Genomic DNA, 14,340 nt, shown 5'->3' with positions numbered 1-14,340 from the left:
ACGCTGGGCGTGTGTGTGCGTGCCCAAAATCCCGAGAGGAGAATGGAGGAGAAAGGATCGCGGCACGGCCATCCCCTCTTGGGGGGTAATTTCTCACTTTCTATCTCTCTGTCTCTCTCTGTCTTTCTGGCGAATGCATGCACCCAATAAGAAAAACCCTCTCCAAAAAAAAAAAGAAAAGACCTATCAGTATTATGGCTAGTGTCTATATGGGGCTCAAGTAAGCAAGTGATTGCATCTGGGAGTGTGTCAAGAAAGAAAGGCTAGATGTTCATTAGCTGCTTAAGTACAATCCCAAGTGTGGAACCAGATGTCCTGGAAAATTCAAAAACATTGAAGCATTTAGTGCTGTCTATGGTTCCTGCTAATATGGTTCACTGTTAGATGACCTGGAAGATGCCCTTCCCTGATGTTTTGTGTCCTGCCTCCACTCATTCTATTTTCTTTTCTTCCATGGTGGTTAACGTTATAGGACTACCAGCTCAAGTAGAGAGAAATCATATGATTTACATAGGCTAGACATTTCAGAATCACCCTCCAGATTCAACTCCCTTCACCATAATGTTCTTTTACACTCTCCTGAGAGAAATCCATGGTAGGGCTTTAGGTTGTTGTAATCCTGTATCCAGACACAACCACCTCAGATACCTCAGGTTATAACAGGTGACGTACAACCTAGAAGTTAGTTTGTTGGCTTTAGAAAATTCATGTATTGCCCATTCAGGACTGATTAGAAGGGAATTTAGGCCATGGTAGAGTTATTACTCATCATTTCTTTCCACAAACCTTCTGAAATTAGAAAATTTCAATAGTGGTTGTTCTTGGTTGATTGTATTCTCTCTCTCTTTTTCTCTCTTTTTAAAGAGGTTTTTGTCTTAGGGTGTGTGTACTGGCTGGAGAGAGAAAAACAGGCACAGAGAGAGGGAAAGTGAGAAGTCACCCCTCAGGGGAGATGGCCACGCCGTAATTCCTTCTTCTCCATTCTCCTCCCAGGATCTTGGGCGTGCATACAAACACACTTGGCATGATTTTCAAGCCTCTGGGTTTGCGACTTTAACTGTGGTTGGCCATGTGGGAGTCCAGTGACATAACCGCTATGCCTTCTGCTGGTCCCATTGCTATTTTTAAAATCTCTTACATGCTTTAATTAAGTAGCTGCAGTCAGCTCATCTCCATTGGGTATTTGTTTTTCAGAGCATGTCCGAGAATTTCACTCTTCCACTGAGGTCGTCAGGCTAGGCAAAAACATTAGCTTATGTTGCCTAGATCACAGGGATGGTGGGGCGGTATCTCAGCTCCCCGTTGTTAGCCTCCCTTGCTCTGCCTCCTCCCTTTTGCCTCCAGCCCCACTGTGACTGTCCTGCCCTCCCTTCATTCTCCTTCTTTCTCATTTTCCTGTTGATTCCACCAGCCCAGCCCACTTCATTGTGTCTTATATGAACTTTACTGAGAACTCCTAACTCTTCCTGTTTTTGGTGTAACCTCAAATTCATGGTTCCTACCAGCAATTTCGTTTCTTCAAAGATGGAAATATAATAATAACTGTTCTGCTGATGCCATTGCTCTCTTACTGTAAAAGAATGTTTTCCTCATTACCCAGTGTGGCCTGCAATGCTGGCAGCCTGGCTCTGACGGGAGTTTCCCTCTGAACCCTGCTTTACTAGTACAGTGCTGTCACAGTAACATGATAAATGCATAATGTTGATACATGTTAAAAGCAAATAGGTTTGATTTGAAATCTAGATAGAATTGAGTAGGAGAGACGAATTTGGGAAAACCATATTAGTTCATGGTAGAGTTTAAATTTGGTTGTGATTAAAGAGCAATACCTTTAATCATAATTTTTGATGGGGTGATGTATGGAATTTGACTTCTGAATGAAGATTCCTCTATAATTTTGACTACAGTCATCTGCAACTTATGAGATTTTTCCAATTTATATCTTTCTCTAAAATGTCTCTCATGATAATTGTATCTGCAAGTAATTTATTTTGTTTTCTTGGCTGTAGTTACACATGATCAAAATGTGGAGATTAAATGTCACTTTTGCTGGCTGGCCAATACAAATTGTGTCATCTGCATAAAACCCAGTCATCAACATGTATTGGAGATATTATGCAATTTTATATTTAAAGTGTTTATGCTTTTAAACCTGTAATGAGAATCTCCCTTCATCAAACTCTAGTAAGGTAGCAATTTCACTAAAAAACACAAATGCTATACTTACTGTTTAGGTAAGTATAGGGTTAGAACCTTATTTAAGTTCTCAGCAAAAATTTGAATCTAAAAATTACTCCATACTGTGAACCCCAGAAGTAATAGTAGCAGTTCACTTTGAGATGTGAATTTATACTCAAAGAATAAGTTTCTTTAATAACTTTAACCAGTATAACTTGTTCCAACAGCTTTGATATAAACAGTGCAATATGAACAAAATAATATACCTCTCATTTATTTCTCTGAAAGTAAAGATCTTGAGTTGAATAAAATGCCCCTTTTAAAACTTTGATACAGGCCCAACCATGGTGGCACGAACAGTAGGAATGTTATCACACAGTGTTGGAGCCATATGTGAAGACGCTGGCTTGTGTCCTGGGTCTACCAAGAGAATTCGGGGGCAAACCCTGATCCTGGCTGCCTGCGGGTTGGGAAGGATCATGTCACGAAGACCCTGTTGAACAGGCCTAACTCTCTCTCTGTCTCACATAAAGGAATTAAATAAACTTAAAAATGTTTTTGATGCAAATTGCCTTCTAAAGAGTTTGTACTGATTATACCCATAATATCAAAGAGATTCTGTCTTTATAGTTATACAAGGAAACTTCTTAAAAATTATCTGTATTTCAAATGGTTATCTACTTGATAGATTAAAAACATTCAACCTTATTTCAATTTTCATTTCTGTAATCGTTAGTGAAACCAGTAATATTTTTATTTTAAAGACATACTCACAAGCAGTTTGGTCAGGGGAAAAGTCATGACCCATTTTTGGATAGGAAAACCCATTTTTGGATAGGAAAACATAGAAAAATGGGTCATGGCTTTCCCAATGACCCCATATAATGTACACGCAGTAAAACTTACCCCTATTTTTAGGTGTGCAGTTTGATGAGTTTTGACAAATGTATTCAGTTGCGTAACTGTCCTTACAATACTTACTCTTCTGTCCTTTAATATTCTGCCTTCTGCTCTTGGTCCAGCCACTGAGAGCCTCTTGGCCTGCTCTGCTTAAAAAGGCACCAAGGGAAATAAAGTGTAGAATGTTGGGCTCTTCAAAATGCATTTCCCTCCTCTCTGTGATCTTTTCTTCCAAAGGCTACTTACCTCATTAGCTTTTCAGTGTCCTGCATCTTTGTATTTCATCCAACTTTTCTAGTTGGTCTTGGTGGGTGAGTTTGATAATATACAGGGCATGACTTTTATTATAGTAGTTTTCTACCTCTGATATCAATTGTAATATTAGGATAGGATGCTATGTGATTAGAAACAGAACAGGACTTTTATTATAGTAGTTCTCTACATCTAGTACCAATGTTTGTATTAGTCAGGATGGGTTCCTATACAGTTAGAAACAGTCTCCAGAGTTAGGTGGTTTATCACAATAAATAAAAAATGTGTTTTTCCCTCAAGGAAGTATGTGAATCTTGGATTGATACATCTATATCCATATAAGCTGTGGATAACTTGGGCACATGTCATAGGAGAGCTTCAGTATAAATAATATGGTGTAGCAGCAGAGTATGATTGGCACAGTATGTGTTTTTGATAATTAAAACGGCAAGAGGTTTTGTTCTCAAACAAATAAATCTCGGAATAAGATATATTGAGTCTGATGTAGTACTCTCTGAGTGAAGTGGGAGACTGTGGCTTAGAAAAACATGACCCCAAGAAACCACTTTCTAATTTTTTGTGTGTCTGGAAGAGATGTGTCCCGATAGTTGAAAAGGTGGCTTTTGGAGGCTCTACTGCTGTTACTTGAACATTTCTTATTATGTGGAAGTTCAATTGTTATTGCACCAAAGTCTGAAATATAAAATTATGACTTATGATGACATATATTTGTGTAATAAGAACAAGGAAGGAAACAGTGATTGTCATATACCAGACAATGGGCCAGTGTTTTACATATACTTGCTCATAACTACTTAGTTAAAATAAAATTTAAGAAAGAGTCCAGAACTATTTTTTTTTTTAACATTAAGCAAATTCAATATCTCAGCACCTAAAAAGTTTTGGAAAAGCCTGTGGAAGGTTGGTAAAGTTAAGTTTAAGAAAGTTGAGAAAAGTTTCTGTGAAATTTAATCAAATGTCAAAAGAGTCTTTGGGGAGAAAAAAAAAATGAGAAATCACTGTTGCAGTGACCCTTCCAGGCCAGCATTATAAATAGATTTATAGTTTTGCAATTAACTAACCTATTGAGAATGGAGCCTTTGATTTCTAAGTGTTTTTATAACCATTTATTTACAAAAATCTTTGCAAACATTATTCCCTGAGATGAATGTGTTTTCTCTGATAATTTTGCAATCCTATTGCATCCTTTCAGTTCTTTGACTGGTCACAGTGGAGGACTGCTGTCAATAAAAGAGCAATTTGTCTTTTGAACTAAACTCACATCACTGCTTCTTTTGCAGCCACTCGGTATTGATTGCAGCCTGAAGTGTTCACCTCTTCTTCTCTGAGGTCTTATAACCATTGCTTTCTGCTAACGAGACTAAATTCCACTGTTTCTTGTGTATGACTCTCAGTGACATAAAGCCCTAAACACTAAGTTTCTTTTTGCGATGTCATATCATAAAAATTCCCTCATCTGTGCTTCTTAGTCTTCCAAGGATCACACATGTGGCAGCACTTTAATTTCCTTTGTGGATTGGGTTTGAAATGAGTATCTTTAGTATATTTTTGTAAAATAATTTCCCATTTAAAACTTGGATTTAAAAAGTACATTTTTTTTTGTCCATATGTGTTTGAAGGACTGGCATGAGAGCTTTTTCTATGATTTCTTTGATGTGACTAACAAGACGAGTTAGCTTATGCTGCAGTAACATTCTCAATGCCTTAGTGGTTTAAAACTAGGAGGTTATTTCTGTTCTATGCTGCAGGCCCATGATGGACCTGAGGGAGCCCTGCTCAATGCCCTTCTCACTCCAGGATTTAGGTTCTTAACATTATAAATTGTCATGGCAGAAAAAAAAGAGAATGTGTTGTAGTCCATATGTATGCATTTATTTATAACGTAATAGTGTGTGCACATGCATAAAAATTAAGAGAGAGAAAAAAAAGTGAGTGAGAGAGAAAGTAGGTATTCTCAGCAGTCTTACCATCCCCCTATCCCCTTTCCCCAGCCCTCCAGATTTTTGGGATCTTGGAAGACCACATGTGTTTTCAGGCCAATTTGGGGATCCAGTGCCAGGGATCCTAATCTGGTTGGCCAGGTGGCTCCAGTATTGCAGTCCAGAACACTATAAACTGCTTTGCCTAGGCTGGGCCTCACTCATTGGCTTTTAATATTTCCTTCTGGAAGTGACAGATACCACTACTGCCCATATGTCACTGATCAAAGCAAGTTATTTTGTCCATGCTTTATCTTAAACATGGAAGGAGACCGCAATGCTGTCATATTTCCCAAAAGAGGAGGTCTGAATATTTGTGACAGTTCTAATGATTTCTACCATAATCATGCATACATTTGCTTTCCATATTTTAAAAATGGCTTCTCTGAGAAATATGCAATTTTGAGTACTTTATCTAGGTCTATATCCCATGATTTCATAAAATAATTATTTTTAGAACTTATCTAGGGGGAACCAGCAGTTAGCGTAATGGCTATGTCGCCGGACTCCCACATAGTTGACCATGGTTCGTGTCCTGGACTTGGTGGCTTAAGACTCACGCTGGGCGAGTGTGCGTGCGTGCCCAAGATCCCGAGAGGAGAATGGAAGAGAAGGGATTGCGGTGTGGCCATCCCCCCGGGGTGTGATTTCTCGCTTTGTCTCTATGTCTCTCTCTGTCTGTCTAGCAAGTGTATGCGCCCTATAGCGAAAACCTCTCCAAAAAAAAAAAATAAGAACTTATCTAGGTAACTTTATGAATATGCAAACTGTAATAATCTTTAGTCAAGTATCCTCCAGTAAAATGTGCTGATTTTTAGATCTGTCCATTTTGGGCATAGAAATATTGAAAGCAGTCATTGGGGTTAATCTGCTTTTTTCTCCACTGCATTTTATTATGAAAAATGTTCAAACATACATTAAATATTGGAATAATTGAATATTGAAAGACCATCAATAGCATTTTCTGTATTTATCACATAGCCATTTATCCACCCATCATTCTGCCTTACTTTTTGATGAATTTCAAAGTGAGTTGCAAAAATCAATACATTTCTACCTGAACACTTTAGCATATTTACCTGCCAATTAGATTTCAATATTTATTTACAGTTTTTTTTTATTGCACACAAGTCATAAATGTACCATTTAATGAGTATGACAAATGGAACATTTGTTTATATCAAAGCCCTTCTAAGATTTAAAAAAATCACCATCACCCTTTCAAGTCTCCTTTCCAGGCCAGCAGATAGTGTGGAAGTTAAGGTGACTGGATCCCACATGTTCACCTTGTGGTTTGAGTCCCAGACCCAGTGGCCTGGAAGCATGCTGGACATGTGTGAGTGTGAGCCCAGGGTCCAGAAGAAGAGAATAGAGAGGAGATTGCAGTGTGGCTATCACCCTGAGGGTAATTTTTCACTTTCCCTCCCTGTCTCTGTCTGTCTCTGGGAGCTCATGCACTACATATCAATAACTTAGTAAATAAATACAATAAATAAATAAATAAATAAATAAAGTGTTCTCTTCTTAAACCTTTTTAGTAAATGGGGATTTACTAAATCCCATTTCCTCTCCCCGTTACCCAAGCCAGACAGTCTTCTCATTTTTTTCCATAAAAACTTAGTTTTCTGGGACCAGCAGGTGGTGTAATAGTTATATGACTGGACTTCGTGGTCACTGTGGTTCGAGTCCCAGATCTGTCAGCTTAAAACTCACGCTGGGCACTTGTGCGTGGGTGTCCAAAATCCTGAAGGAGAAAGGAGGAGAAGGGATTATAATGTGGCCGTCCCCGCTTGGGCGTGATTTCTTGCTTTCTGTCTCTCTATCTCTCAGGTGAACTCATGTGCCCTCTTGCAAAAAATATCTCTAAAAAAATGAGGTTTTCAACTCAAGAGTTTTAGATAAATGAAACAATATGGTCTGTATTCTTTTTGTTTGTTTGAGATGGCAGCATGTTTTTCAGATTCATCTCTTGCATATGTGTTTATTCCATTTTATTGCTGAGTAGATTCCATGTTCTCCTGTTAACATATTCCTGGGTCTTTTTCTGTTTTTGATTATTATGAATAAAGCTGCTGAGAATATTCTTGTACAAAGTCTGTCTGTGGGCATGCGCTCATTTCTCTTCATAAAATACCAAAGATTGCAATGATTGGATCATAGGGAAGGAGTGTGTTTTGCTTTTGTTTGTGTGAAATTGCCAGACATTGGGGCCATCAGATGGCATAGCAGTTACGTTGCTAGGCTCCCACATGGCCGACTGTGGTTTGAATCAAGGACCCAGTGGCTTCAAACTCATGCCAGGTGCATGTGTGCAGGCACCCAAGATCCCAGGAGGAGAATGGAGGAGAAGGGATTGCCGTGTGGCCATCCTCCCTGTGCGGTGATTATTTCTCATTTTCTGTCTCTGGTGAGTGCATGTGCACTGCAGCAAATTAAAAAAAAAATTCTTCAAAAAAATGGTGAAATTGCCATTTATTAAAAAGAAAAAAAGAGAATGTCTATCCCTACAATTCCTCTATTGCTATGTTAATGTTCTGGCTTCTTCACATCCTATCCAACATTTAATGTTGTCAGTCTTAATTTCAGCCATTTTGATGGGTGTGTATAGGTATCTCATGTGATTTTAATTTGCATTTCTCTGGACCCTAATACTGTCACTTCTTCATAGTTGACCATTCATATATCTTATTTTGAGAAGTATATATTGCAATTTTTTGCTCATACAGGATTTTTTGCCTCTTTATTATTAAGTAGTGAGAGTGCTTCATATTTCCTGGATACCAGTTATTTATCAGATACATATTTGCAGATTTGTTTTTAGTTTGCAACTTACTTATTTAAATTCTTAATGGTAAATTTAATGATAAAAGCCTATAATTAAGATTAATTTACCATTTTCCTTTTCTAAAAGAATTTACAAAGGTGTTCTTCTATGTTTTCTTCTGAAAGTTTGATATATTTAACTTTGAGGTTTAGGACTGTAGTCTGTCTCAGACTGATTTTTCTGTATAGAGTGAGGTAGGGCCTGGAAATAGTTTTTTTTTTTTTTTTTCCCATTGCGATGGCTAGTCTTTATTGGAAATAAATTTTACATCACAGTTTGAGGAGCTCAGTGGGCCAACTGGTGGGGTACCAGCTTGTAATGGGTTCCACAGTTAGGGCATGGCTGGGTCTTACGTTTGTGCAGCCAGAACCAGATGACAACACTGTCGTCCTCTTCACAGATGCAGCCCACTATTCACTTGTTGGTGATGAAAGGGACTTAATTTGGATCTTCCTTGGTGCCTGAAGCTGCCTTTGTGGGAGTAAATTGTATGGCTGCACAATCCTGTGCACTGGGGCCGGGGGCCCTCAGGGCCTGTGTGGCCAGTGCTCCAGCTCCGCGAAGTAACCTTGAAGCCATCCGGGCCTGGAAATAATTTTACACACACACACACACACACACACACACACATAATTCAAATTATCAAATGGTACATGAACTTGCCAGAGACAGAGCAAGAAAGTGAGAAAGCATCCCTCATGGGAGATGGTCACACCGCAATTCCAACTTCATTTCTCTTTTCAAGATTTTAGACATGCATGCACACACACCTAGTGTGTTTTTCAAGCTGCTGGGTTCAGGATTTGAACTATGCAGTCGGTCATATGGGATCCAGACAGCTTAACCACCAGGCTACCACTGGTCTATAATTTTATATTTCTATGTGGATATCCAGTTGTTTTAGCATATTCTGTTGAAAAAAAGTTACCTTTTTTTTTTGTTGCTGTGATACCTTCTTTATTTGTAGTTTTTGACTATTGAATGACAGCATATATGTGAGTCTACTTTAGCCTTCTCTATTCTGTCCTATGAATGTACTTGACAATCTTTATTCCAGGACCACACACTACCTTGAATATTCGAGCTTTATAGTAATTCTTTTTTTTTTTTTTGGAGAGTTTTTGCTATAGGGTGTGTGTGCTTTCCAGAAAGGCAGAGAGAGACAGAGAGAGACAGAGAGATAGCAAGCAAGAAATCACCCCCCGGGGGGATGGCCACGCCACAATCCCTTCTCCTCTATTCTCCTCTTGGGATCTTGGGCACGCATGCATACGCACCTGGTGTGATTTTTAAACTACCAGGTCTGGGACTCGAACCACAGTCAACCACATGGGAGTCCAGCAACATAGCCATTACGCTAACTGCTGGTCCCGAGCTTTATATTAATTCTTGGAGTTAGATGGACTATTTATTTTAACTTTGCTCTTTTTGTTTCAAAATTCCTTTGGATCTTCTGGGTCCTTTTCTAGTACATACAAATTTCAGAATAAACTCATCACTTTCAATGTAAAGCCTGCTAGAATTATAATAGGGACTATGTAAAATAGACAGCTTAAGTTTGTAGAGAATTTACATATAAATAATATTGATTCTATTGATCCACAAATGTAGTTTATCTTTGCATTCATTTAAATTCTTTTACATCTGTCTTAGCCACTAATCTGTTTGGTTGGTGTCAAATTGTAACTCTGACTTTTGGACAGTGGCTCAGTTACTCGTTCAGTTTCTTTAACCTTAGCTGACTTGCTTGAAACGTGCCCCATGTATCCATTCTTTAGGGATTCACCAGAGATGGGTGGAATTTATGTACAGAATTTTGGGCTCTCTCTCTCTCTCTCTGGCTTTCTCTTTTCTAGTCTCCCCCTTTCTCTTTCCAGTGGCTGTGTTTCCCCTAAACTCTGCTTGCTTATATTCTAAAAATTATTGTTATTTTAAATGGATGCATAATAGTCATACATATTTATGGAGTACAGTGTAATTTTTAAATGAACAATTGTTTATTGTGTGTGTAATTTTCAGCAGAATCTTGCTGTGTCATAATCTTCCTGCCTCAGCCTCCTAAGTAACTTGAATTATAGAAATGTTCATCTGCTCTCAGGTATCAAACCCAGACCTCCCCTGTGGCCTCAGTTTGCTGAACAGCAGCATCCATTGTGTGCCACAACAACTGGGCCAGTGTGATTTAAAAAAAAAATTTCATTTATGATGATAATTATTTTAAAATTTGCTATAGGCATATGCACTCACCAAAGAGAGACAGAAAGAGGGAGAGAGTTGGGGCAGTGAAAAAGCAACCCACTAGGTCTGGAACTCAAACTACTGTTGGCCATGTGGGAGTCTAGTGCCTTAGTCACCACACCACCTGCTGGCCGCCACCATGATTTTTTGATACATGCATATTATGTGTAATGATCAAATCAGGGTAATCAGCATCTATCACCTCAAACATTTCTTTCTTTTTTTTGGGTGAATATTTAAACTACTTTCTTTTAGGTATTTTGAAATATATAATAAATCATTGTTAACTATAATCACTTCACTGTGTTATAAAACAATAGAACTTATTCCTTCTATCTAACCAAAATTTTATATCTGTTAAGCACTTCTACATAGTCCCCTTTTCACTCCCCCTTCCCATTGTTCAGTCACCACTATTATACTTCCTATTTCTATGAGATAAACTTTTTTAGACTTCACATACGAGTGAGAACATGCATTATTTATCTTTCTGTGCCTGGCTTATTTCTCTTAATTTAATGTTCTCCAGGTTCTTCCAAGTATTGTGAATAAACATAGAGATAACTCTTTAACACACTATTTCTTTTCTGTTATGGATTTTATTTTTAATCTAGTAATGGTATTGCTGAATCATATGACAGTTTTACTTTTTTTTAAACTGCCATACTATTTTCCATAATGTTTGCACTAATTTATATTCCCTTCAACAGTATAAGAGTTTCCCTTTCTTTGTATCCTTATCAGCATTTGTTATGTTTTTGTCTTTATTTTTTTTGGAGAACTTTTTGCTATAGAGTGTGTACACTCGCTAGAAAGACAGAGAGACAGAAAGTGAGAAGTCACTCCCAGGGGGGATGGCCACGTTGCAATTCCTTCTCCTCCATTCTCCTATTGGGATTTTGGATCCACATGCCTGACATGAGTTTCAACTGGCAGGGGTGGGGATTCGAACCATGGTCAGCCATGTGGGAGTCTACTGCCTTAACCACCATGCCTTCTTCTGGCCCCCTCTAGTTCTTTAAATCAGAAACATAGTAAGTTTTCTATTGGGATTTTGATCACAAAGACTGGTGCTGATAAGGCTTATCCATAGTCTACAAACTCTGAAAGAGCGGAATATCACCCAGTGCTAGCCTCTGATTTCAAGTGTCAACGACCCTAAAGAATGTCTTTTGTTTGTCCTCTGATACATTCATGTGTTTAATTTTTTTTTCTTTTTTTCCACACTGGCCTTGTAGTGTGGTGATTGAGTGCTGTGCATTGGTAGCCAGATCTCCCATGTGCTCAACCACGGTTCAAGTTCTAGCCCTGATGTCTTGAGAAACAGACCAGGAATGTGTGCGTGTGTGTTCAGAATCCTGACAGAAGGGAGAAATGGAGGAGGAGAGATTGCTGTGTGACCATGTGTCACTTCGTGGGTATTTTCTTTCTGTCTCTTTTTCTCTCTCTGGTGAGCACATGTACCATCTGGCAATAACTTTTTTTTTCTCTCTAGAGTTTATGATATGTTATCTGTCAGAAGATCAGATCCTATAGGAGTTTACTCAACCATTACTGGATATAGAAGCTAGTTAACAGGGTTTGGATATCTGATTTTTAGCAATAGATGAAGAGTTTCTTTAATTTGCGATCTTAATGTCAAGAAAATAACTCACTAAAAAGAAATTCTATGAAGAGAACTTTGCAGTTTGCTGAATCTATTATAGGTATATTCGTATAATCACAATATGCAGTTCGGACCTTCTTAACCTCATTATCCATTGAAACCTCAGTTGAGGATGGCTACAGGAAAAATCTCTGTCTTTGTTCTTACCTTCTTTCTCCATTTTCCTGAATCTGCATTTAGTATATTGCTTCTCTTCTGTCTTCTTTATTTTACCTCTACTATTGATAGACTGCTTCAAAAATCTTATTATTAACTTAAAAATTATTAATTTCCCATTAGGCTACTGTTCAAAAGTTATGCCTAGGTACAATGATCAAGAAACAATATTTATGGGGGACTACCAGATGGTGTAGTGGTTACTTCACTGGACTCCATGTAGTCAACTGTGGTTTGAGTCCCAATTCCTGCAGCTTAACACTCACACCAGGAGTATGTGTATGCACACCCACAATCCTGAGAGGAGAATGAAGGAAGATTGTGGCTTGGCCATCCCTCCTGGTGGGTGATTTCTCGCTTTCTGTCTCTCTCTGTATTTCTGGTGAGCATACGTGCCCTATAGCAAAAATCGCTCTAAAACAACAAAACAAAACAAAACAAGAAATATTTATGGAGTGTACTGTCTTTTCTATTAATCAAATTTTAAGTTTTTAAAAGCATGTACTGCAACATATCTGCCATATTTCCCGTGTGTGCTTTGCTCTCCTCAGTATTCTTCTGTTTACTGCCTTTATTTCTCTGTGATTCTACTAAATCTTTCGGTAACCTGATACAAAGAAATCAGAATTTTGGATATGACCTCACAACAAATCTCATCATATTCCTTTGATCATGGACTTCATTACTTTGTACGTTGCAAAATCAAACACCTTTCCCTGACTGTAAATGTTTTAGGAATTTATTGTATATTTGCTCCCTGACTATTATGGATAGGTCTTATTTGTTCCCAAACCAATTTTATTTTTTCTATTTCAAAATATCTTTAATCTAGTTAAGTATTTCACAAAATGGTTTGAACTTTAGAAGCACCCTATTAGCCTGATATATCACTTCCTGGCCCCTCACTTGTAGAGAGATTTTGTTGAAATAGGTCTTGGATGGGGCCCTAGAATCTGTGTTTCTGTTATATTATGTCATTGTAGAGATTTTCACAATGACAGTGTCTTATATAAAATTATATAATGCATTAATTCTAACAAATTAATAGGTAGTAGGCAGGTTCTTCTGGTGGACATGGAGAGATCAAGGCACAGATAAGAATCACCATGGAGAGGTAAGGAGATTTAGTTAGAATTTTTTTTTTCTGGGAGTAACAACTTCAGTGTCTTCCTCTCTTAAAGTAGGATTTTTCTTATCACATCATTGAAAGAAGTAAATGAGATTAATTTCATTTTCAGTCCCTATTGTACTCAACTCTTTGAAGAATATGACAGTAAAATTAAGTTCAATAAATGGTAGAAGAAGCATAAATGCATTTTAATGCTCTGGTCTGGATTACCTTTTATGACTATACTTGTAGGCATCTCATTAAGGACTTTGGCTGGTAGACCATATAGTACTTCTTGATGGGTTGGGTTTAGTGGCAAGAGTTCTACCAGAGAGAAAACTACTGGACCCTATAACACAGTCCTTAAGCAATTATTTAAGAGCAGAGTTTTGTATACAACAGAACTTAAAGTTATTAGTTGAATGACTGTGAAAGCATTTTTCCAATAATTAAAAAAAAATCCTTGTCATGTTCCTGATTCTTGTTATATTAAGCTTCTTTGTGGAACACTTACACATTTAGAGGAAAGAAATGAAGGCTTCTGTATACTTTTTAATATTCCAGACCCATTGAGATATTAAAATATTTACACAAGTTGGATAATTGGTTTCTTTTCTTCTTTCTTTTCTCCCCTCTGCTTTTTTTTTGCTTTTGGAGAGGTTTTTGCTATAGGGTGTGTGCGCTCACCAGACAGACAGAGAGAGACAGAGAGACAGAAAGTGAGAAATCACCCCCGATGGGGGATGGCCACGCCACAATCCCTTCTCCCCCATTCTCCTCTCAGGATCTTGGGCATGCATGCACACGCACCCAGCGTGAGTTTTAAGCCACCGGGTCCAGGACGCGAACTGTGGTCGACTACATGGGAGTCCAGCAACATAGCCATTACACTATCTGCTGGTCCCTCTCCTCTCTGCTTTTAAAAATGTTAGTGATAGGGCATGCACATTCATCTAAGACAAAGACAAAGACACACACACACACACAGAGAGAGAGAGAGAGAGACAGAGAAAGAGAG

At 38.1% G+C, this 14,340-nt stretch overlaps 1 pseudogene; it reads right to left on the bottom strand.

Moving 5' to 3' along the window:
• Nucleotides 1–8,439: 8,439 nt before the first annotated feature.
• Nucleotides 8,440–8,733, bottom strand: LOC114007575 (cytochrome c oxidase subunit 5B, mitochondrial pseudogene; annotated as a pseudogene).
• Between the last annotated feature and the right edge of the window lie 5,607 nt (nt 8,734–14,340).

The sequence above is a fragment of the Tupaia chinensis genome, unplaced genomic scaffold, assembly GCF_000334495.1.
Source record: "Tupaia chinensis unplaced genomic scaffold, TupChi_1.0 Scaffold000199_1, whole genome shotgun sequence".
NCBI classification, from domain to species: Eukaryota; Metazoa; Chordata; class Mammalia; order Scandentia; family Tupaiidae; genus Tupaia; species Tupaia belangeri.
This window is presented reverse-complemented; position numbering and strand designations above follow the sequence as displayed.